At 41.9% G+C, this 25,100-nt stretch overlaps 1 protein-coding gene across 1 annotated transcript in view; it reads left to right on the forward strand.

The window, feature by feature from the left end:
• The first annotated feature begins 285 nt into the window (after positions 1–285).
• Positions 286–25,100, forward strand: part of LOC106581696 (nck-associated protein 5) — a 151,281-nt gene continuing 126,466 nt past the window's right edge. The window contains exon 1 of the mRNA XM_014163934.2: positions 286–863. The gene's annotated coding sequence lies outside the window, so the exon portion shown is untranslated. The remainder of the gene's footprint in view (positions 864–25,100) is intronic.

The following is a 25,100-nucleotide window of genomic DNA, read 5'->3' on the forward strand; positions in this document are numbered from 1 at the left end:
TTAATTCTGTCAATTCAAAGAAAGTAATGTATATCGTTGGTCAAATATCTTGGAACTACCTTTTGACGCAGTGTTAGAATAATTGCCCTTCTCATGTAAAGTATTATGATTTTGAAGTAGCTTTGGAGGCAACTTAAGTCTATCATGGTCACTCTCATTAAAATAGTCCAAAATGCAATGGCTATCCTCACCCGCCTTGCAGAAGCAGAACGTGCCACCTATGAAGTCAGCAGTCCCCAACCCCCACCCTGAACACATGTTATACATCCGCTGGGCACAGGCTGAGCATAACGCTGAGACACAGCTGAGAATAGGAAGAGAAAGAGAGGGGGCACTGAAGTGGAAGTATGAGTGAGCATCAGAGACAAGGACAGAAATAGAGCGATAAAGGAATGAATTGCAGAGGGAGGCTCAGAAAGAGAGAGAGCAATGGTGGTGCACATGGGTTTATGGTATTGTTGCAAGAGCCTTTTCTGTCATTTTCTGTGGACATGAACCTCAAGTGGATTTTGTTTTCTCAGACTCCCAGTGGATTTCCCTGGAATTCCTCCCTGGATCTAAACAGCTGTTGAAGACTTGAAGACCAAACCATGCCTTCTCTTCATTGTAGCTTCAACATGGGCCCTTGACTGGGTTCCCTGGCTGGATTCTTACTACCACGGATACCCTTCACAATTTTTATTTAACTCTATCTTAGTCCCAATGAGATCAAAATACCTATTTTTCAAGGGAGACCTGGCGACGAAGGATGGCGCTATGTTGCACCTCCACTAAGCACCACCACTCAGTGCATGCTCTGCAGTGAAGATTCCTCCATGTGCTATCTATACTGACGTCCCTAATCGTGGATAGCCACTGACAGGGTAAGATGCTGCCACGATGGCTGCTTTGAATGAATGAATGACTGTCATGTAGAAATGTAAGACTGTTCAGTGTGGCACTGAATTACCACATCGTAGGTTTGTTATACATGGCCTGAGAATTGGCATGGAGACAGACAGATGGGATTTGAAAAGTATGGTTTGTGTAGCAGTGGCAAGGTTCATGGCGTGCTAAAGGACTTTACTTATGTAAAAAGGAGTATAAACTGGATGGTATGGTATTTCTTTATTACTCTCGTGCCTAAGACCCTCATACACTGCACTCCTCTCCATGCCCCCTCATACCTATGGCCCTTCTCCCCTCAGATCTACTCCCCCACTATAGTCTCACACTTTATCCATTATTTATCCCCTCCCAAGGGATATATTCATACCAAGGAGTATATTCACATTTCAATGTGCCAGGTAATTCTGAATTATGCTTGAAAATTGAGTGTGGGACTCCAATGTGGAATTGAATGTGCTTCTGTGCCAGCTGTGCACTTTGGGTGGAGCAGATTTGTGTACATACATAATATTGCTCTGGTAGCACCTATCTAAACAAGTCTGCACACACATCCAAAAAGGCGATTACAGAATTTTGAGAAGTACGTAGTCATGTGTTAAAAGTGCGTAGCAGCCGATATGTGATATATTGCTTCCTGATGAATAGGCAGTCTCATACAATAGAAATGGATGACTGTGGCAACAACACCGCAGCAGCAGCAGCAGCAGCAGCCCTGAATAGGACAGAGCACTTACTCAACAGTGGATGTGATGTGGCTCAGGGCAAGGGGATGGTCAATGTCCATAGCTAGATTTTCATGCTTGGCCCGTCAAGGCACACAATCGACTGTGTGGGCAAGGGAGACTGAGAAATGCATTTAGGAAGAGGTAATTAGTCTACATGTTTTGGATAAGCATACAGTACAACAAGAAGATGATAGACAGTGAAACATAGATATGTATGCATATGGTAGTACATACATTTTTATTTCATTAAATCAAATAGTTTATGTAATCAAGGTGTTGTTTACGTAATCAAGACATATGTGCGTGCTGCAGCAAGCAATAGCTTGGGAACTAAGATGGCTAGCCCTGCTTATACAGACGTAGCGGTATTGTAACCAAGCAAAATTTAATGCTGTCTACACACCCACACAAAAATTATTAGATGTCGTTAAGTTCATTTTCAGCTGACTTCAAACAACAGTTTTTTAATACTTTATTTTATTTTAGAACATTACTAGAGTTGTTTTCAGAACAGTTGGTCCAGCAGAGGACACTGTACGCTCAGACTGCACGTCCTTGCTTTACCCCTTTGAGTAGGGAATTGTTTCGCAATTCTACTAAAGAATCCCTTTTTTTGGGTCAAACAGCACATAGTCTCTTGTGAGAGACTGTTAACATAAATGTAATGTCCGTTAGCACAACTACTGAATCTGAGAGGTGGGGGGACATAGTTGGTTCTGGGTTCTGGAATAAAACGGCACAGTACACTGTATTAAGAAAAATTAAGTCAAGTGATCAAGTTGTCTGGGTTGCAGCAGGATGTGATTTACTGAAGAAGTATGTATTTAAATGCTCAGGGGAAAGGTCCCAAGGCCAATGTGAGAGGAAGAGGAAAGCTCCTCAATTATACCAATTTACCCCCTACCCAGAGGAAGACATTTAATGACACTTTTCTGGTCCAAGCCTTTCCATATAAGCACACATACAGAAAACTGCTGCTGCTGACAAGCCAGTAATGGAGGGACTGTAGGCCCATCCTCAGTTGTTCCCACACCATGGGCTCAATTTAGGACTGTGGCTTACATGTTTGCACACATTTAAGTATTGCACACATAAGGTTCAACATAATCTTACTCTTATATTTTCACTTGTCATGGGAACAATTTCTGAGGATAATGTGGAACTACACAGCAAATTCTCTAGTAAAAAATCTATGAAAAAAGAACACTGTTAAATCAACACTGAAAGTCTGTGGACCCATATACAGTCGTATATATTAATTTTCTATATACAGTCGTATATATTCATTTTCACAAAGTCTGATGCCTCAGTTTTTATGATGACAATTTGCATATACTCCAGAATGTTATGAAGAGTGATCAGATGAATGGCAGTTAATTGCAAAGTCCCTCTTTGCTATGCAAATGAATTGAATCCCCCAAAAACATTTCCACTGCATTTCAGCCCTGCCACAAAAGGACCAGCTGACATCATGTCAGTGATTCTCTCGTTAACACAGGTGTGAGTGTTCACGAGGACAAGGCTGGAGATCACTCTGTCATGCTGATTGAGTTTGAATAACAGACTGGAAGCTTCAAAAAGAAGGTGGTGCTTGGAATCATTGTTCTTCCTCTGTCAAACATGGTTACCTGCAAGGAAACACGTGCCGTCATCATTGCTTTGCACAAAAAGGGCTTCACAGGCAAGGATATTTCTGCCAGTAAGATTGCACCTAAATCAACCATTTATCGGATCATCAAGAACTTCAAGGAGAGTGGTTCAATTGTTGTGAAGAAGGCTTCAGGGTGCCCAAGAAAGTCCAGCAAGCGCCAGGACTGTCTCCTAAAGTTGATTCAGCTGCGGGATCGGGGCACCACCAGTACAGAGCTTGCTCAGGAATGGCAGCAGGCAGGTGTGAGTGCACCTGCATGCACAGTGAGGCGAAGACTTTTGGAGGATGGCCTGGTGTCAAGAAGGGCAGCAAAGAAGCCACTTCTCTCCAGGAAAAACATCAGGGACCAACTGATATTCTGCAAAAGGTACAGGGATTGAACTGCTGAGGACTGGGGTAAAGTCATTTTCTCTGATGAATCCCCTTTCCGATTGTTTGGGGCATCCGGAAAAAAGCGTGTCCGGAAAAGACAAGGTGAGCGCTACCATCACAGTCATGTGTCATGCCAACAGTAAAGCATCCTGTGTCACGGGTGTCGTAGGGTAGAGACCAAGACGCAGCGGGAAAATGTATACTCATCTTCTTTTTATTGAGTGAAGAAGGAAAACACATACAACGTATACAAAACAAAACGAACTTGACAGTTTTTTTCAGGCAAAACAGCTAAACAAGAACAATCTCCCACAAAAACAAATGAAAAACAAACTCCTAAATATAGGACCCTCAATCAGAGGCAACAATAACCAGCTGCCTCCAATTGAAGGTCCAACCCCAATTAACTAAACATAGAAATACAAAGACTAGATAGAACAAAGAAATATACTAACATAGAACAATGACTAACAAACCCCGGACTAATAAATGAAATACCCCTCTACCTAAACACATACACAAAACACACCCTGAACCACATAAAAGAAACACCCCATGCCACGTCCTGACCAAACTACAATAACAAATAACCCCTATACTGGTCAGGACGTGACATCCTGAGACCATTCATGTGTGGGGTTGCTTCTCAGCCAAGGGAGTGGGCTCACTCACAATTTTGCCTCGGAACACAGCCATGAATAAAGAATGGTACCAACACATCCTCCGAGAGCAACTTCTCCCAACCATCCAGGAACAGTTTGGTGACGAACAATGCCTTTTCCAGCATGATGGAGCACCTTGCCATAAGGCAAAAGTGATAACTAAGTGGCTCGGGGGAACAAAACATTGATATTTTGGGTCCATGGCCAGGAAACTCCTCAGACCTTAATCCCATTGAGAACTTGTGGTCAATCCTCAAGAGGCGGGTGGACAAAACAAAAACCCACAAATTCTGACAAACTCCAAGCATTGATTATGCAAGAATGGGCTGCTGTCAGTCAGGATGTGGCCCAGAAGTTAATTGACAGCATGCCAGGGCGGATTGCAGAGGTCTTAAAAAAGAAAGGTCAACACTGCAAATATTTATTTAATTGATGTAATTGTCAATAAAAGCTTTTGAGACTTATGAAATGCTTGTAATTATACTTCGGTATTACATAGTAACATCTGACAAAAATATCTAAAGACAATGAAGCAGCAAACTTTGTGGAAATTAATGTTTGTGTCATTTGAAAACTTTTGGCCACGACTGTACAAATGGCAACAGTGTTAAATTAGCATGCTGCTAAATTCTTATTCAAATATTTCCCAGTGTCTTGCCTTGCCCAGAGTTACCACCCATGACTGTATTTTTTAATGACAGACATGGTTGTTGCATTCATCCATTTTCAGCCCTATGGACTTCACCAATTGAGATCCTATGGGAATATGTTATAATAAATACAGTGCCTTCGGAATGTATTCAGACCCCTTAAGTTTTTCCACATTTTGTTACATTACAGCCAATTGTAAAATCTATTAAATAAAACAATTTCCTCAGCAATCTACACACAATACACCATAATGACAAAGCGAAAACAGGTTTTTAGAAATTGTAGCAAATTTATTAAAACCAAAAAACAGATACCTTATTGACATAAGTATGCAGACCCTTTGCTATGAGACTCGGAATTGAGCTCAGGTGCATTCTGTTTCCATTGATCATCCTTGAGATGTTTCTACAACTTGATTGGAGTCCACCTGTGGTTCATTCAATTGATTGGACATGATTTGGAAATGCACACACCTGTCTATATAAGGTCGGACATTTGACAGTCCATGTCAGAGCAAAAACCAAGCCATGAGGTCGGAGGAATTGTCCGTAGAGCGAAGAGACAGGATTATGTCGAGGCACGGATGTGGGGAAGGGTACCGAAACATTTATGCAGCATTGAAGGTCCCTAAGTACACAGTGGTCTCCATCATTCTTGAATGGAAGAAGTTTGGAACCACCAAGACTCTTCCTAGAGCTGGCCGCCCGGCCAAACTGAGAAAATGGGAAAGAAGGGCCTTGGTCAGGGTGGTGACCAAGAACCCGATGGTCACTCTGACAGAGCTCCAGAGTTCCTCTGTGGAGATGGGAGAACCTTCCAGAAGGACAACCATCTCTGCAGCACTCCACCAATTAGGCCTTTATGGTAGAGTGGCCAGACAGAAGCCACGCCTCAGTAAAAGGCACGGCACATGACAGCCCACTTGGAGTTTCCCAAAAGGCATCTAAAGACTCTCAGACCATGAGAAACAAGATTCTCTGGTCTGATAAAACCAAGGTTGAACTCTTTGGCCTGAATGCCAAGCGTCACATTTGGAGGAAACCTGGCACATCTCTACAGTGAAGCATGGTGGTCGCAGCATCATGCTGTGGGGATGTTTTTCAGCAGCAGGGAATGGGAGACTTGCCGGAATCGATGCAAAGATGAACGGAGCAAAGTACATCAAGATCCTTGATGAAAACCTGCTCCAGAGCGCTCAGGATCTCAGACTGGGGCGATGGTTCACCTTCCAACAGGACAACTACCCTAAGAACACAGCCAAGACAATGCAGGAGTGGCATCGGGACAAGTCTCTGAATGTCCTTGTGGCCCAGCTAGAGCCCAGATTTGAACCCGATCTAACATATCTAGAGAGACCTGAAAATAGCCATGCAGCAATGCCCCCCATCCAACCTGACAGAGCTTGAAAGGACCATTAGAGAAGAAATTCCCGAAATGCAGGTGTACTAAGATTTTAGCGGCGTACCCAAGAAGACTCAAGGTTGTAATCGCTAGGGCCTCCCGGGTGGCGCAGTGGTCTAAGGCACTGCATCGCAGTGCTAGCTGTGCCACCAGAGATTCTGGGTTCGAGCCCAGGCTCTGTCGCAGCCGGTCGCGACCGGGAGGCCCATGGGGCAGCGCCCCATTGGCCCAGCGTCGTCTGGGTTAGGGAGGGTTTGGCCGACAGGGATATCCTTGTCTCATCGCGCACTAGCGACTCCTGTGTCGGGCTGGGCGCAGTGCACGCTGACCAGGTGTACTGTGTTTCGTCTGACACATGCGGCTGGCTTCCGGGTTGGATGTGCATTGTGTCAAGAAGCAGTGCTGCTTGGTTGGGTTGTGTTTCGGAGGACGCATGGCTCTCGACCTTCGCCTCTCCCGAGTCCGTACAGGAGTTGCAGCGATGAGACAAGACTGTAACTACTACCAATTGGATACCACGAAATTGGGGAGAAAAAAGGGGTCAAATTTAAAAAAGAAAGGTTGTAATCGCTGCCGGAGGGTCTGAATATGTCTAAAAACCCGTTTTTGCTCCGTCGTTATGGGGTATTGTGTGTAGATTGATGAGGGGAATTTTTTTTTAATCAGTTTTAGAATAAGGCTGTAATCTATGAAAATGTGGAAAAATTCAAGGGGTCTGAATACGTTCCGAAGGCCCTGTAAATTAAAAACGTTAACACAATACCATATGTATTTCAATATCTCTGTTTGTGCATGTACATTGCTTAATTAAAACCCCCAGGGCCACTTGATTTCTGAAATGTAGGACCTCTTTAGGTATCAATTTTATATAATATATTTATAAAAAAATATGTATAATTTGATGAAACATTGAATTTGGCCATCGTTTTATTTTCCCAAAGAAACACATTGTGTAACAGATTCATTCAGAACGGAGTGCTCAGGTTGGGGTGTAGGTTTTTTAGCATAGCCTAGAAGGTAGGTAGGGGCTGTTCCACTTTATGTTCCGTAGGTAAGCACCATGGTCTTGTAGCCAGTGGAGTGTGTGGAGGAGCTGGGTAACATGAGAACTTTGGAAGGTTGAAAACCAGGCAGCCTGCAACGTTCTGGATAAGTTGCAGGGGTTTGATGGCAAAGCGAGGAGCCCAGCCAACAGCGAGTTGCGGTAGTCCAGACGGGACAGGACAAGTGCCTGAATTAGGACCTGCGCCGCTTCTTGTGTGAGGTAAGGTCATACTCTACGGATGTTGCAGAGCATGAACCTGCAGGAGTGAGTCACTGCTTTGATGTTTGCAGAGAACGACAGGGTGTTGTCCAGGGTCACGTCAAGGTTCTTTGTACTTTGGGAGGGTGACACTGTGGAGTTGTCAACCTTGATGGAGAAGTCTTTAAGCGGGCAGGACTTCCCCGGGAGAAAGAGCAGTTCAGTTTTGTTGAGCTTGAGGTGGTGGGCCGATATCCAAGTTGAGATATCTACCAGGCATGCAGAGATGCGTGTTGCCACCTGGGTGTCAGAAGGGGGAAAGGAGAAAAGTAATTGAGTGTCATCCATATAGCAATGATAGGAGAGACCATGTGAGGATATGACGGAGCCGAGTGACTTGGTGTATAGAGAGAAGAGGAGAGGGCCTAGAACTGAGCCCTTGGGGACACCAGTAGTGCAGACACAGATCCTCTCCACGATGCCTTAGGATCGTCCTGCCAGTTAGGATGCAATCCAAGAGTGTGCATAGCCTGAGACGCCCAGCCCTAAGAGGGTGGCAAGGATGATCTGATGGTTCACGGTGTCAAAGGCAGCAAATAGATCTAGGAGGATGAGAACAGAGGAGAGAGCTTTGGCAGTGCAGAGAGCCTCCGTGACACAGAAGAGCAGTCTCGGTTGAGTGACCTGTCTTGAAGCCTGAGTGGTTAGGGTCAAGAAGATCTTTCTGAGCGAGATGACGAGAAAGTTGATCAGAGACAGCATGCTCAAGTGTTTTGGAAAGAAGGGATATAGGTCTATATTTTTTGATGTCAGATGAGTCGAGTGTTTATTTCTTGAGGAGAGGAGCAACTCGGGCCATTTTGAAGTCAGAGGGGATGCAACCAGTGGTCAGGGATGAGTTGTTCAGTGAAGTGAAGAAGGTCTCCAGAGATGATCTGGAGAAGTGAGGAGGGGATGAAGTTGAGCTGGCAGGTTGTCGGGCGGCCAGACCTCACTAGTTGCAGGATGTCATCTAGAGAAAGAGGAGAGAAAGAGGTCAAGGCATAGGGTAGTTCTTTGTGAGTGAGACCAGTGGACTCAATAGACTGAGTTAATGAGTAGAGGATGCAATCAACCTTTTTTTTCAAAATGGTTGACAAAATTGCCTGTGAGAGGGAGAAGGATTAAAAATAAATCATCTTAAGGATCGGTGTTCCGTCAACGGGACAGTTGTAAGTCATGCAGCACGTTATATCAAGATCGCAGATTTTAGAGTAACAACAAATGTCGGTACATAGAAGTGTCTTATATTGGCTGAAAGCTTAAATTCTTGTTAATATAACTACACTGTCCAATTTACAGTAGCTATTACTTCAAAAAAATGCCATGCTATTGTTTGAGGAGAGCTTCTAACAACAAAACACTTTTTTCAATGCTATAGGTTTGATAAATTCCCCTCTGAAGGTGAAATGTGTACTTACATTCTGAAATCTTGCTCTGATTTATCATCCAAAGAGTCCCAGAGATAACATGAAGTGTCATTTTGTTAGATATGTCCATATAGCATGCAGGGTTGATTTTGTATTTCCACTTGTTCAATTTGCAAAGAAAGAAATCTGTTAAAATCTCACCCTAAATGTTGTTTCAACGAGTAAAATCACATTCGTATCTATTCCTCAGAGATCCTAGAAGGAACAAGACTTCACTATTTCATTAGGGGTGTAGTATATCCTATAGGACACCATATTTGGTCAGAGAGCGACACCTTCATGGCACGCCGATGACGCGGCTGGCCATCTCTTGAACGACTGTATCTTTGTCAAATAAGCACCAATCGGGGTCAAATAAAGCTAGCTAGATAGCCAATGAGCCGGGCTTTACGGGAGTACCCGGAACCATGTATATGTCATAAAATGTAGCTTCTAACCTTGTACGACAGCATGCATTTTCATTTTGGACAAAAAGTATAAGGATATTCAGTGTTATGAAGTTATGAAAACTGGTTGTTTTGCAAATGTTGAACTTATAATATGGCTACTAATACTTGGAAAGCTACATCAAAGTCCAAGTATACAGATTTGATGATATTCTTGCAGAAAAATGGAATATGAATGTGAATGTCTCCTTCACAATTTGCCCAAATGTACATGGGGACTTCACACTAAGTAATCCATCTGAAACTTTACACATACACTGCTGCCATCTTGTGGACACTATTGGCATTACAACCGGAGTGATGGCTATAACAGAGACCTTTCTCTTGCATTTCTTCGCTCAGCTGCCCGCAGTCCTGTTCTGTAAGCTCGCAATGAGTCAACTAGCCACGGAGCAGGAGGGGAGGGCCGAGCCGGCCGGCAGGAAAGGGGACAGTGCGAGTCATAGGATGTGGAAAGGGAGGAGTGTAGGGTCGAAGAGGCAGAATCAGGAGACCGGAGGGAGAAGGATTTAACAGAAGGGAGAGATGATAGGATAGAAGAGGAGAGAGTAGTGGGAAAGAGAGCGAAGATTGCGACGTCGCATTTATCTGGGTAGGAGCTGAGTGGTTAGGGTTGGAGGAAAGGGAGACCGAAAAGGAAACGAAGTAGTGATCAGAGACCTGGATGGGGGTTACAGTGAGTTTAGTATGCGAGCAGCCTCTAGTAAAGATGAGGTCAAGCATATGGCCTGCCTTGTGAGTTGAAGGGGATTGGGAAAGGGTAAGGTCAAAAGAGGCAAGGAGGGGAAGAGAGAGTTGGAAAAAAATTAATCGAAGGCAGACGTCGGGAGGTTGAAGTCGTTAAGTATGAAGAGCGGTGAGCCATCGTCAGGAAATGCGCTTATCAAGGTGTCAAGCTCATTGAGGAACTCCCCAAGGGCACCTGGTGGATGATAGATGACAATAATGTTAAGCTTGAGTGGACAAGTGACAGTGACAGCATGGAATTCAAATGCGGAGATGGACAGGTGAGAGATGGAGAAAAGAGAAAATCTCCACTAATGAGAAATGAGTAGACCCATGCCACCAGCGCGACAACCAGATGCTTTCGGACTATGAGAGAAAACATAGTCAGATGAAGAGAGAGCAGCTGGAGTAGCAGTGTTCTCTGGGGTGATCCATGTCTCCGTCAGGGACAATAAGTAAAGGGACTGAAGGGCAGCATAGGCTTAGCTGAACTTTGTGTTCTTGACCGCAGATTGCCGGTTCCAACTGCTGCCAGAGACCCGGAATTCCACATGGGTTGTGTGTGCAGGGTACATTAGAGGGAAGACCGATTTTTGGGATGTCTCCTGGTCTGACAAACCTACCACAGCAGATGCGGAAGGCCGAAATCAGTGTATGCGGTCGATATGAAAAATTAAATAAAATAAAAACCATCTCTAGCATAATCAGACTGATTTTGATGGGGATTATTGTATTATGTTAATTAGACTGACACACTACTGCATCAATTGACTCTATGGGTTTTTCTTATGCTACACAAAGATGAATAGCATACAGTTTTCTAAACTAATCCAATCAGTTAGTTTTTTTTTCACCCGTTACTGAAATTTTTGTTCCAGTTTAAATGCCTTTGGTAGTCTCCTCACAATGTTCCTAACCCTGGCACTCATTCTGAATGCAGGTTGCAGGTGAATAAAAATTCCAGCTGTTGAATATCTTAACTCTGGATGGAATCCAATAGGAATTACACATCAGTTAGCAAGCCATTATAATGGGAATTGCAGGCAGAGTTGCAAAATTCGGGTAACTTTTTTACCAGGCGGTGTCAGAGGAAGGCCCTAAAAAGACTCCAGCCACACTAGTCATGGACTGTTTTATCTGCTACCGCACGGCAAGCGGTACCGGAGCGCCAAGTCTAGGTCCAAAAGGCTTCTTAATAACAGCTTCTACCCCCAAGCCATAAGACTCCTGAACAGCTAATCAAAGGGCTACCCAGACCCCTCTTTTACGCTGCTGCTAATCTGTGTTTATTATCTATGCATAGTCACTTTAACTCAACCTACATGTATATATTACCTCAATTACCTCGACTAACCGGTGCCCCCGCACATTGACTCTGTACTGGTACCTGCTGTATATAGCCTCACTATTGTTATTTTACTGTTGCTGTTTAATTATTTGTTACTTTAATTTTCAACTTCTTAAAGCATTGTTGGTTACAGTGAAATGCTTGTAAGTAAGCATTTCACTGTAAGGTCTACTACACCTGTTGTATTCGGCGCATGTGACAAATAAAAGTTGGTTTGATTTCCCCAAATTCTCAGGTTTTCCACAAATCCTGGTTGGAATTTTCCTGGAAACTGAAGCAGGAAATCTGAAATCCTTCAACCAGCATTTTTAGAAAATCTGGGCATTTTGGGAAAGTCACTGGATTTTGCAACCCTACTTGCAGGCCTGATGTGGTTGAGATATGAACTGGGATACAATTATGCAGTAATAGCTAAAGTTACAAAGGATGACCTTACAGGGTACCACTAAAGTGAAATGTGTTTGTACCCCTTTTATCTAAACCTTTTATTCACCCACAACCTTTATTTAGAATGACTGCCAGGGTTGGGAAGACTATGCTATGGGACTATCTAAAGCATCTAAACTGGAACAAGCATTTCAGTAATGGGTGCAATAAGTCCAAGTAACATATTGGATTACTTTAGACATTTTTTGTAATTTATATTTGAGTAGTAATTAATTATAATTAAATAGTAGTAATTCATTATTCTTAGTAGTAATTAAGAATAATTAATTACTCAATAAATCAATCAATGTACATGCACAAACAGGGATATTGAAACAAACAATTCAAAAAAATCAACCTGCAATAGAGCATGCATGCAAATATGATAATAATGGGTGTGGTTTTGGTTCAAAGTGATGTGTATGAGTTTCAGGCCCCTTTATTAGGGTAAAACTAGGCCCTCAAATTATGAATTACATATGATAGGCTGTGTTTACTCAGGCAGCCAAATTCTGATATTTTTTTCACTCATTTGTTTTTTGACCAATCAGATCAGCGCTGAAAAAGATCTGATGTGAAAAGATCTGATGTGATTGGTCAAAATACCAATTACTGAAAAAAGATCAGAATTGGGCTGCCTGTCTCAACATTGCAGTACTGTGTTAAACGTCTTCTTTTTTTTTTTTTTTTACATATTCAGTTAGCATCTCACTTGGTGAAGTCCAAAGGACCCTAAAATGGATGGATGCAACAATGATATCTCTGTTACTAACAAATACAGTCATGGGTGGTAAACTCTACAATTTACTCGAAAGGCACTCTGGGAAATATTTGAATAAGGCTTTACACTAAGCAGTGTGTTAATTTAACACTGTTCCGGTGTGTATATGGGTCTACAGACTCCACACGTTCAGTGTTGATTTAACACACAGTGTTAATTCTTTTAAAAATTTTTTTATATTGGATCATTTGGTGTGTATTAATCCACTATGACCATTGGCTACAATGTTATGTTCTACCCTGGTCACCATACAGTAGATGTTTTATTTATCTGAGCATATGAGGGCCTATCATGGTTGTCCTCACAATAAATCCCAACAGTGGGTGAATCATTTGACTTGGTAATGTAATTAAGCAACAAACAAACCACAGTACAGCAGCACTCGTACAGCCCTTTAACATCCTAGCGTGACACTCCTGATCTAGGTCACTTGTCCTGAATTCCAGCAGATCCAACTAATTCAGTGAACTCTCGCAAATCAAGGATCTTCCTTTATTTTGTGAAATAAGATTAGTATCTTATTGTAGCCTCTGAGCTTTCACAATCTCTTTGATCGATATCGCCTATTGTATTTTAAATGCAGAGTCCGTGCATTAAAAAAAATGATAAATTAGCTGATTTCAAGCTAGGTATAATGCTTTTTTAGAAAGGTCTTGGTGTTATGATTATGAACCATCTCCATGGATCCATAATCCACAAGCTTTAAAATGATGGCATTGTAACCTTGTGCAGATACACATGGCACTTATCAACTAAGGCATTTAAAAAACAATTGGATCCCCATTAGTCGACATCAATGGCGACAGCTAGTCTTACTCGGATCCGACAGATAACGAAAAAGACATTATAGACAAAAGATTTTACAATTTACATGCATTTAAAAACATGAACATCTAGTGTGTGTGCATCTATTAGTTACTCGTACATGTCAGTACATACACATAACAAGTAGGTCACATGGGGGAGAGGCGTTGTGCCATGAGGTGTGGCTTTATTTGCTTTTTGAAACCAGGTTTGCTATTCACTTGCGCTATATAAGATGGAAGGGAGTTCCATGCACTCATGGCTCAGTATAATACTGTACGTTTCCTTGAATTTGTTGTGGACATGGGACATAAAAAGGTAAATTCCAGGTCATTCATAATTGCATGTCAAAGGTTCATGCTCTTGGACTGAGCGCTCCCTCTGCAGGGGATAATAGAGCAAAAAGATAATTGATAATGCTATATGAGGCAACCTGTTATATAATGCCCCTACTAAGACTGCGTTTAATAACCAGTAGTATGGTGCGTTTTCACACCGCATTTTTAAGAATAGTAAACTATTTGTCCTATCCTTTTTTATGTATATTGCCAATACACAGAATATCCATAACAGTGACAAACACATAGACATAATGCTAATACAAGAGGAAACATGCTGGGATGAAATCAAATGTGTCACATGACATGGAGCCCTGATGGTCTAGTAACCGATGGTGTTCACCACTAGATGGAAGTGGTGACCCAGGTTATAGTCTATATTGTCAGGCACCTGATCTTGGCAACACAGACAGAAAAATTATACAAAATTGACATTAAAATGTATGTCTCGCACATTTGTAGTTAGACTGTAAATGTTTGGTAGATACTTCCAGAGATTCATTTGGTTCCTATCCAACAAGATTAAACTCTAAAAAAATTTTTTAAATTAAATCATTGCATAATTTTAAGTTGCATACAGGTATAAGGAAAATATCTGTGACTGGGAAAGATTGTTGAGTGAGTCAATGAACCAACATTTTACTGCAATTAGCTCATACATACTATCACAGAGCTGACATTGTCTGGAACACACTAAAGGTTGTGTTACACGTGACTCATTGGTTTTGGAGGCACATTGGTTTCGGATCTTTACAATTACAATTCTGTGATTGTTACATCCATTTTTGGACTTTTCAGTTAATGATATATACCCTTTTATTCTTGAAGAATATAACTTTTAGAAATGCCTCCATGAGGTTAGTTCAACTGTCATACCCCACCAGAGCCCCAATCTAAGCTTGTTTTACTCCAAAATTGATAAACAATGTAATTGTAAACAAACACTGTATAGCCTCAAAACATGGTTAAAACTATAATTTTGATATAATGGATGGTCAGTAGTTTACCAAAACAGTGGTGGGGTGTCTGCTTTGTTATTGTTTGAACAGCAGATTGCCCCTTTAAATTAACCTTTGGGGTTTTTGTTTAGGTTGGTCAGATGTGAGGTGGTCATTTTCAGTAGGCCTTGCCAGTGGAAAGGACCGCATAAATAATAATATAATTGTACCAAATGTTATGACTATTACCGTCAGTAATTACGGCTTTGTCATGACCCATTTCTGATCTGCTATGTACTAGGCTAATAACGCTTGCCCTTTTCCTCATAGCCTAAATTATCAGATTGGTTGAAGCTTAATGTTAACTTTAAATTTCCCTACCATCATACCTAACTCAATATGACGCCAATGTAGATGAAAATTTGCAAATCACCTTGATAGGAGAAACACAACATACTCCCCGCCTCTCGTCATGAGCCTTGCAGCCATTAACCTCTTACATCTAGACGTTCCGCTAGCGGAACACCTGCTCCAATATCCAATGATAGGCGTGGCGCAAATTACAAATTCCTCAAAAATACAAAAACTTCAATTTTTCAAACATATGACTATTTTACAGCATTTTAAAGACAAGACTCTCCTTTATCTAACCACACTGTCCGATTTCAAAAAGGCTTTACAGCGAAAGCAAAACATTAGATTATGTCAGCAGAGTACAGCCAGAAATAATCAGACACCCATTTTTCAAGCTAGCATATAATGTCACAAAAAACAAAACCACAGCTAAATGCAGCACTAACCTTTGATGATCTTCATCAGATGACAACCCTAGGACATTATGTTATACAATACATGCATGTTTTGTTCAATCAAGTTCATATTTATATCAAAAAACAGTTTTTACATTAGCATGTGACGTTCAGAACTAGCATACCCCCCGCAAACCTCCGGTGAATTTACTAAATTACTCACGATAAACGTTCACAAAAAACATAACAATTATTTAAAGAATTATAGATACAGAATTCCTTTGTGCAATCGAGGTGTCCGATTTTAAAATAGCTTTTCGGTGAAAGCACATTTTGCAATATTCTGAGTACATAGCCCAGCCATCACGGCTAGCTATTTAGACACCCACCAAGTTTAGCCCTGACCAAACTCCGATTTACTATTAGAAAAGTTTGATTACCTTTGGTGTTCTTCGTCAGAATGCACTCCCAGGACTGCTACTTCAATAACAAATGTTTAAAATCCATTTTTATGCCATTTTTCTCGTAAAAAAGCGATAATATTCCGACCGGGAATCTGCGTTTAGGTAAACAGAGGAAAGAAAACAAAGCATTTGGTCGACGCGGGCACGAGCCTGAGTCTCACAGCCCTATAACCAGCCACTACCCAAACGCGCTACTTTTTTTCAGCCAGAGCCTGCAAAGCCACGATTCAGCTTTTTGCCACCTTCTGAAAGCCCATGGGAGCCGTAGGAAGTGTCACGTAACAACAGAGATCCTTTGTAATGGATAGAGATAATCAAGAAGGGGAAGAAATTGTCAGACATGCCACTTCCTGCATGGAATCTTCTCAGGTTTTGGCCTGCCATATGAGTTCTGTTATACTCACAGACACCATTCAAACAGTTTTAGAAACTTTAGGGTGTTTTCTATCCAAAGCCAATAATTATATGCATATTCTAGTTACTGGGCAGGAGTAGTAACCAGATTAAATCGGGTACGTTTTTTATCCAGCCGTGTCAATACTGCCCCCTAGCCCTAACAGGTTAACGAGAACCACATACCAGATTTTTAACAGGGTTGTTAGCATAGGGAAATTGTTATCTCAATATCTAAGCATCGGATAAGAACGAGACTACAGCGTCCATTAAGTGACCATTAGACTTGCCACCTTTTGGACTGAATAAGTTTGTAGGGTCAAAAGTTTTGATTTACATTTATAATTTATCGCTCTCACATGCTAATTGAGAATCAACGATGTGCTACCTTTTTGTAACATTTCTGACAATGCTATCATCTTTTCAGCCAATTCTGAATTTGAGTTCTATCTAATCGGGACAAGCAACTCGGTTACTGCGCAACAGCACCAGCCAGTTAGTAGCAGGCTAGCAGCTGTAGCTGGCCAGCTAGCTAACACCAGTTGGATGAGAAGGAAGCTACAAGCGAAGGAAGCTAGCTAGTTGGTTATATTTTTCTATGGAAGGTTTTTCATATGGCTGAAGTCATCTGTGTATAAATTAGAGCACAAACTAATAAGCTAGCAATCTTCCTTGGCTGTTATTATAGACAGTTAGCTAACCAACTAACATAGCTACCTGCCAACAAGACTGTGACATAGCTGTAACGTTATAGATCCTGCAACAACAACTCAATGTTGACAATATATCCTAGCTAGCTACATTCTTCCATAAAGCATAGCTAGCTAACTAGCTAGCTAAGTAAAGTTCATAATCAACACCGAGCTTTGAGAAACTGCCACGCTGCTAACTTATAAAACATGCAATGGGAATTGCTCATCTAGCTACTCTGGCATGATACAGTCAAACTGGCTAGCTAGCTTCATATGCAGCTAGATGTCAGTTTCATCACAAACAGCTCCTAGCTAGCCTACATTTCCTCAACCAAGACCAGCCTCTCACAACACAAACATTTTGCTGATAAAACGATTTGTCTTGCTAAGAAACAGTTAGCTATGTTGAATCTAAACCTGGCCAATGCACATGCAAGTAGTGCATCGGCTGCGCATTGCAGTGTGTACACATGCTAGCCAGCTAATTTGCTAGGTCAACACACGAGACAAATATGTTGCATTTCGAGCATCCAGAACAAATTCCAGCTCTTACCTTATGATGCATTATACAATGGGTGGGTCTAATCCTGAATGCTGATGAATTAAAACCGCATTCCAGAAGGGGTCTTATTCCACAAGTTCGCACCCGCTAAATCTATGACGTTAAAATGCCTATTTACGCTGTTCCATCTGACTGCACAATCCACTGTCTCATCAGCCCAGCCAAGCAATTTATAATCTTTATCTCCACTATAAAACCATCTAGACATTCTCACATTTCTTTTAGACTAACGTTTAGTTTTCAACAGCAGAGATTTGTATTAACCTTGCTGTTTGTCTCTTCGACTTTTGCAACATTGTTTAAATATTCAAATTCTATCTCCAGCTGTCCCATAGCAATGAATGTGTCAGGACGAGACAGGCAGGCAGTTGTTTCGGAGTATCGTTGATAGGTAATCAACTAGCTGAGCTGTTCCCTGGACCCCGTATGTAGGGACTTGTACAATGCTTGAACATGGCTATTGAACTTGAGATTTGTGTCTGTCTTTAATCTAACATATCATACAGAAACACTATCAAAAGTGGCTCGGAAACCACACATTTGTTATTTTTGTAGCTAAGTACAGTATAGGCACAGTTACATTCCATATGCAAACACGCCGTTTCCTACTGCTAACATTAGTCACACCACTGATCAACTTGTTAGCTGGCTAGCTAGCATCACTACCTACCTCGATGGCTGAAGGCAAAGAGACCTATTCCATCACTATGGCAGCGAACCTTCCGCCACCAAAACCCATGGTTCTCACAGGGGACTGGTAAACTAATTGGGACAACTTCAGGGATGAATTTGAGAACTATGCGCCGGCGACTGGTCTACATGAAAAACCCAACGAGGTCGAAGTGGCAACTCTGAGGTGCTTAATGGGCAGCGAATGCAGGCACATTTACTGGCACAATCTCACCCTCACAGCACGACAACAGGGTGATGCAAAAGACATACTGGATGTATTGGAGAATGACTTAAAACCCGCCAGGAACGTCATTTACGAGCGGTTCGTTTTTGGAAGCAGCAAACCGGAAGAAGGTGAGTCAGTACACAATTTTGTAACCCTTTTGAGAGAAAGATCCGCTACTTGTGAATATGGGGGATTTAAAGATGAACTGATTTGTGGCAAAATAGTACTGGGAATTGCAAATGAGGACACACCGGCGTCTACTAAGAGAGAGAGGCTAAACATTAGTAACTGCCATTAAAATATGCCGCACTGCCGAAGTCACTGACATGAGAATGAGAGCAATGGAAATCGAAACCCCAAGCACAGGCGCTGATACTTTTCACGCTGTTGCCAGGCAAACCATTCAGAAAAAAACTATCAAGGCAGAGTAATTCACCAGAACGGTGAAAACAGACAGCCCCATAGCATGCAAATACTGTGGAAATGCACACGCAAGAGGGAAAGAGCACTGCCTGTGGAAAACAATGCAGAGCTTGTGGAACTAATAATCATTTTGCAAAGGTGTGTCTCAAAAGCAAAATAAGAGGTGAGTTGATGATATCGCTCAGTGTTCGGAGCAGGACAGTGAAAGTAACATTTAATGCATGAATCCATTGGGGCTGTACACTCGAGGGAAGAAATGGTTTGTGACACTACGATTACACAACAAACTGCAACAAAGTCAACTGGATTATGTTGCTACGTGCAACGTTATGAGCTACAAATTCAAAATCAATCTGGCACCTGAGACACATCTCTTACCCAACGATACTAGACTAAAGCTGTACTCAGGAGAGCTAATGAGCTCTATGGGTTATTTGGGGACACAAATACAAGCTGGAGTTTGAGATTGTGAAAACCAGCGAACATCATCTCCTCTCAGGCTCTGCATGCGAACGCCTGAGACTGATGCAGTTCACCGTACCAAGTGACCTGCACATCGTGGAGCATGTCCAGCAAGGACCCCTGTCCAAAGAACAACTGCTCAGCAGATATGACGATGTACCTGGGGAGGTACACTTTGAATTGGATGAGCACGTCACTCCAGTCCAGTGTGCTCCTCGCAATGTGCCCATTGCAATAAAGTGGCTGTGAAGGCCCAGCTGGACAAGTATGAGGCCGATGGCCACAACATCTGTGACTGAAACCAACTGACGGGATCAGCAATATGGTCATAGTGCAAAGGCCAGAGAAGCTGAGGGACTGCATCAACCCAAAGCATCTGAACCAAGCACTGAAACGCTCCCACTGCATCATGCCGACACTGGAGGATGTCCTCTACAAGCTTCCCAAGGCCAGGATTTTCACCTTGGTGGACGCCAGAGATGCATTCCTGCAGTTCAAGCTGGATGAAGAAAGCAGCTTCATGACTACCTCCTGGACCCCTGGGGTTGGAAACACTGGCTCAAGCTCCCGTTTGGTGTCTCCTTGGTGCCTGAAGTATACCAACGCAAGCAGCACGAGTTACTGGCTGGGCTCAGGGCATTGAACCCATCGCTGATGATGTCCTGATCCTAGGCTGTGTTGACAGAAACGAAGAGGCAGAACGCGACCACAATGTGAAACTCCTGGCACTGATGGAGCGTTGCCGATCAGTTAAGCTGCACCTTGGCCTGAAGAAACTGTAATTCAAGTTGAAAGACATCCACTTCCATGGCCACAATTCAGAGCGATCCTCAACATGCCAAACCAGTCTGATGCCAAAGGAGTGCAGCATCTCATCGACTTTACAAACTATCTTGCAAAGTTCATGCCACACCTATCAGCAGTCTGTGAGCCTCTGCGCCGGCTGCTGGACAAAGACACTCCATGGCACTGGCTACCCAAATACGAGGCCGCAGTGCAGGAGATGAAATCTCTGGCTTCATCCATGCCAGTGTTGTGCTACTACAATGTTACAAAGCCCGTCACAATCCAGAGCAACTCCAGCCAAAGTGGACATGGATGCTGCCTTATGTAGGAAGGCCAGCCCATTGCGTTTGCTTCGAGAGCGCTCACCCCCACCGAACAAAACTATGCCAACTTGAGAAAGAGTGCCTCAGCATCGTCTTCTCCTGCGAGCGCTTCCATCACTACTTACATGGTCGAGAACTCTTCACCAAAACAACAGCCTGAAGGTTGTCTACAAGCCAGGACAAAAGATGTACATCAGCGACACACTGAGCAGGGCAACAGCACAATGTGCAGGCAGAGGCACTACATATCAGTGGCATGCCATCTGTTCACTACAGCAGGAACAGCAAGATGTTCAACAGATCAAGGCAGACTACTTAAACGTCACAGATCACCGCTTAGCCCAGATTAGGCAACACACTGACAAGGACGAACACCTACAGTTACTGAAGTCCATGGTTCTCACAGGTTGGCCGTACCTGAAAGAGGAGACACCTTTTACAGTGAGAGAATACTGAACCTTTCGAGATGAGATCAGTGTGCAAAATGGCACCTTGTTCAGAGGTCAGAAGGTCATTATCCCCATATCACTACATCCAGAGATGCTTACCCGCATACACTCCAGTCACGTTGGAGGTGACGCATGCTACCGCCAGGCACGTGAAACCATATACTGGGCAAACATGCAAACTGAAATTAAAGACTTTGTCAGCAGCTGTACCACATGCATCGAGTACGCTCATGAACAGCAAAAGGAAACCATGATGTCGCACAAACTGCCCACAAGGGCCTGGCAAATCGTCAGCATGGATTTATTCAGCAACAGACAAAAGGACTATCTTCTAATTGTTGATCACTACTCTGAATTTTGGGAAATTGAACTGCTCCCTCACCAGTCTGCAGAGATGGTCATAAAGCACTGCAAGGCGCAGTTTGAAAGGCAAGGCCAGCCTGACAAGGTCATCACGGACAATGGCCCACAATTCACTGCACAGTTCAAGCGTTTCGCCTCAGAATGGGAGTTTGACCACTTGACCTCCTCTCCAAGGCACCCAAAGGCAAATGGTAAGGCAGAGTCAGCTGTCAAGATTGCAAAAAGTATGTTACGCAAGGCAGCAATGACCCCTGGAAAGCCATTTTACAGTCTAGTAACACACCGACCGAAAACATGGACAGCAGCCCAGCGCAACGCCTTCTGTCCAGATGTCTGAAGACTACATCCCCAGTGCTAACAAGCTACTTGAGCCCTGTGTCATGGTTGGCGTAACGGACAATTTCATTTGTTACGACTTGACTGTTAAGAACTTAATGTTGTGCTGTTATGTTTGCACTTTCTTTTGAAAAGGATGTTACAGAGTCCAGTTGATAGGGAATCAACTATTTGGGCTGTTCCCCAGACCCCGTATGTAGAGACTTGTCCAATGCTTGAACATGGCTATTGAACTTGACATTTGTGTCTGTCTTTATTCTTTAATCTAACATATCATACAGAAGCAGCAGTGTTTCTTAGCCAGTCGAAATCATCTAGAATATTTTTTATGGATATATATACAAAGAAATGCCAATTAAAAAAAGGTAAAATGAAGTGCACCTAGTTTGCAATCTTTCCAGCTTTAGTTTGAAGTGATTGTGTTAGCTGTATGGTTGGCTAACTCCTCTGAACAACAGTGTCCTGAGGAATGGGCACATTTTCTATGCCAGGAGAAATCGCGCCTCATTAGCTCATTGTTATGCATGTAGCCAAATAAATGTCACTAGAAAACAGCTTAAACAAATGCACTTGCAGCTAATTTGTTGTTATTCTGGCTGCACTTTTTGACGTGACTGTAAGTTAGCCATAGTTGGCTAGTAAGCAAGGTATGGCAATGGAACATTTAGAACAAACAACTGGGTTGTGGTATCTTGTTTGACTTTGTCTCAGGCCTAACAATACCCATGCCAATATATCCTCCAAACACTAGCTTCTCAGGCACTATCACTTTTTGTTCATATGTATATTTAACCTTTATTTAACTAGGCAAGTCAGTTAAAACCTTTTTAGGCAGTATTTTCACTTTTGGATGAAAAGCGTGCCCAGAGTAAACTGCCTAATACTCGGGCCCAGAGTCAAATATTTGCATATTATTAGATTTGGATAGAAAACACTCTGACGTTTCTAAAACTGTTTGAATGATGTCTGTGAGTATAACAGAACTCATATGGCAGGCAAAAACCTGAGAAACATCCAACCAGGAAGTGGGAAATCTGATGCTTGTAGTCTTTTCAAGTCATTGCCTATCTAACACACAGTGACTTAGGGTTCATTTTGGACTTCCTAAGGCTTCCACTAGATGTCAACAGTCTTTAGAAACTTGTTTCAGGCTTTTGTAGTGAACAGAGAGCGAACAAGAATGCCGGGAAGTTAGTGACTTAGAAAATGAGATGAGTTCAGTGGCGCACATTCATGTGATGAGGTAGCTGTGTTCCATAACATTTTTCAAGACATTGGAATTGTCCAGTTGGAATATTATTGAAGTTTTATGTTAAAAATGCCCTAAAGATTGATGCTATACAACATTTGACATGTTTCTATGAATGTAAATACAACTTTTTTGACTTTTTGTTGTGAACTTTTCAGCGCGCTTCCTACATTTGGAGTAGCTTACTGAACGCGCAAACAACAAGGAAGTATTTGGACATAAATTATGGACTTTATCGAACAAAACAACATTTATTGTGGACCTGGGATTCCTGAGAGTGCATTCTGATGACGATCATCAAAGGTAAGTGAATATTTATAATGCTATTTATGATATTAGATGACTCCAAAATGGCGGGTATCTGTATTGCTGGTTTGGTTTTCTGAGCGCTGTACTCAGATTATTGCAAAGTGTGCTTTCCCCGTGAATCTTTTTTGAAATCTGTCACAGCGGTTGCATTAAGGAGATGTTTACCTATAATTCTTTGAATAACAGTTTAATATTTTATCAACGTTTATGATGAGTATTTTTGTAAATTGTTGTGCTCCTTCACCAGAAGTTTTGGAGGCAAAATATTTTCTGAACATCACGCGCCAATATAAAATGTTTTTCTTTGGATATAAATATGAACTTTATCGAACAAAACATACATTTATTGTGTAACATTGAATCCTAGGAGTGTCATCTGATGAAGATCGTCAAAGGTTAGTGCTTAATTTTAGCTGTATTTCTGGTTTTTGTGACGCCTCTCCTGCTTGGAAAATGGCTGTGTGGTTTTTCTTGTTTAGGCTCTGTCCTAACTTAATCTAACTTTATGCTTTCACCGTAAAGCCTTTTTGAAATCGGACAATGTGGTTGGATTAAGGAGAAGTGTATCTTTAAAATGGTGTAAAATAGTTGTATGTTTGAGAAATTTGAATTTTGAGATTTTCAATTTGCCGCCCTGATATTTCACTGGCTGTTGATAGTGTGTACCACGGGGGGGACGCTAGCGTCCCACGTAGCCCAGAGAAGTTTTAAGAACAAATTGTTATTTACAATGACAGCCTAGGAACAGTGGGTTAACTGCCTTATTCAGGAGCAGAACGACAGATTTTTAGCTTGTCAGCTCAGGGATTCGATCTAGCAACCTTTCGGTTACTGGCCCACCACTCTAACCATCAGGCTACCTGCCACACTTCATTAATTCAGTACACTCTATGTCAATGCAATTTTCTTAATTTCATTTGAATCCAAATTTTCTCTGACTGATTAACAGTGTCAACTAATTTTCAGTGTTCCCAAAAATATGAACCCGGTAAGCAAAATTTGCTTTATTTTTCAGACGCTGAAGTTAGGTTAATTTTTGGTTCGAAAAAAAGGTGAAAAGACGTTGACTCTGATATAATTTCGGATGCCGACCCAATATAATTTTGGATGCATTAAGGGAATGATAATCTCATACTGTTAAAATTAAATCTGAGTTAGAAATTGAAATAAAAGATATCGCTATTTTAGAAAGCCCATAAAAAATCTTTACAAGGTAAAGAAGAAAATACAATTTCTGACTTTAAGCAGGATTATGATCCTTAACTTTTGAAGAGAGCCAACAACTTCAAGGTTAAACTCAAATAAAGCATACTACTTCATTGAAAATAAACCTGCTAAACATCTGGCAGCCCTCACAAAATGAATTCTGTACATGCCAAACCAGTTATAATTTTTTAAGATAAAGATACAAATGCGTTAATTAGAAACAACACGATTAATTACAATTTTAAAAGCTTCTATGAACATTGACATAAATCAAAATTAAACAGCAGTTGGACTGATCCTACAGCCTTTTTAGACTCAACAACCTTGAAGCAATTATCAGCATAAACAATGTATCACTAAAAACAGAGATAACCAAACAATATACTGACCAAAAATATAAAAGCAACATGCAACAATTTCAATGATTTTACTGAGTTACAGTTCATATAAGGAAATCAGTCATTTGAAATAAATTCATTAGGCCCTAATCTATGGATTTCACATGACTGGGCAAGGGTGGGCCTGGGAGGGAATAGGCCCACCCACTGGGGAGCCAGGCCCATCCTA

The sequence above is a fragment of the Salmo salar genome, chromosome ssa21, assembly GCF_905237065.1.
Source record: "Salmo salar chromosome ssa21, Ssal_v3.1, whole genome shotgun sequence".
NCBI classification, from domain to species: domain Eukaryota; kingdom Metazoa; phylum Chordata; class Actinopteri; order Salmoniformes; family Salmonidae; genus Salmo; species Salmo salar.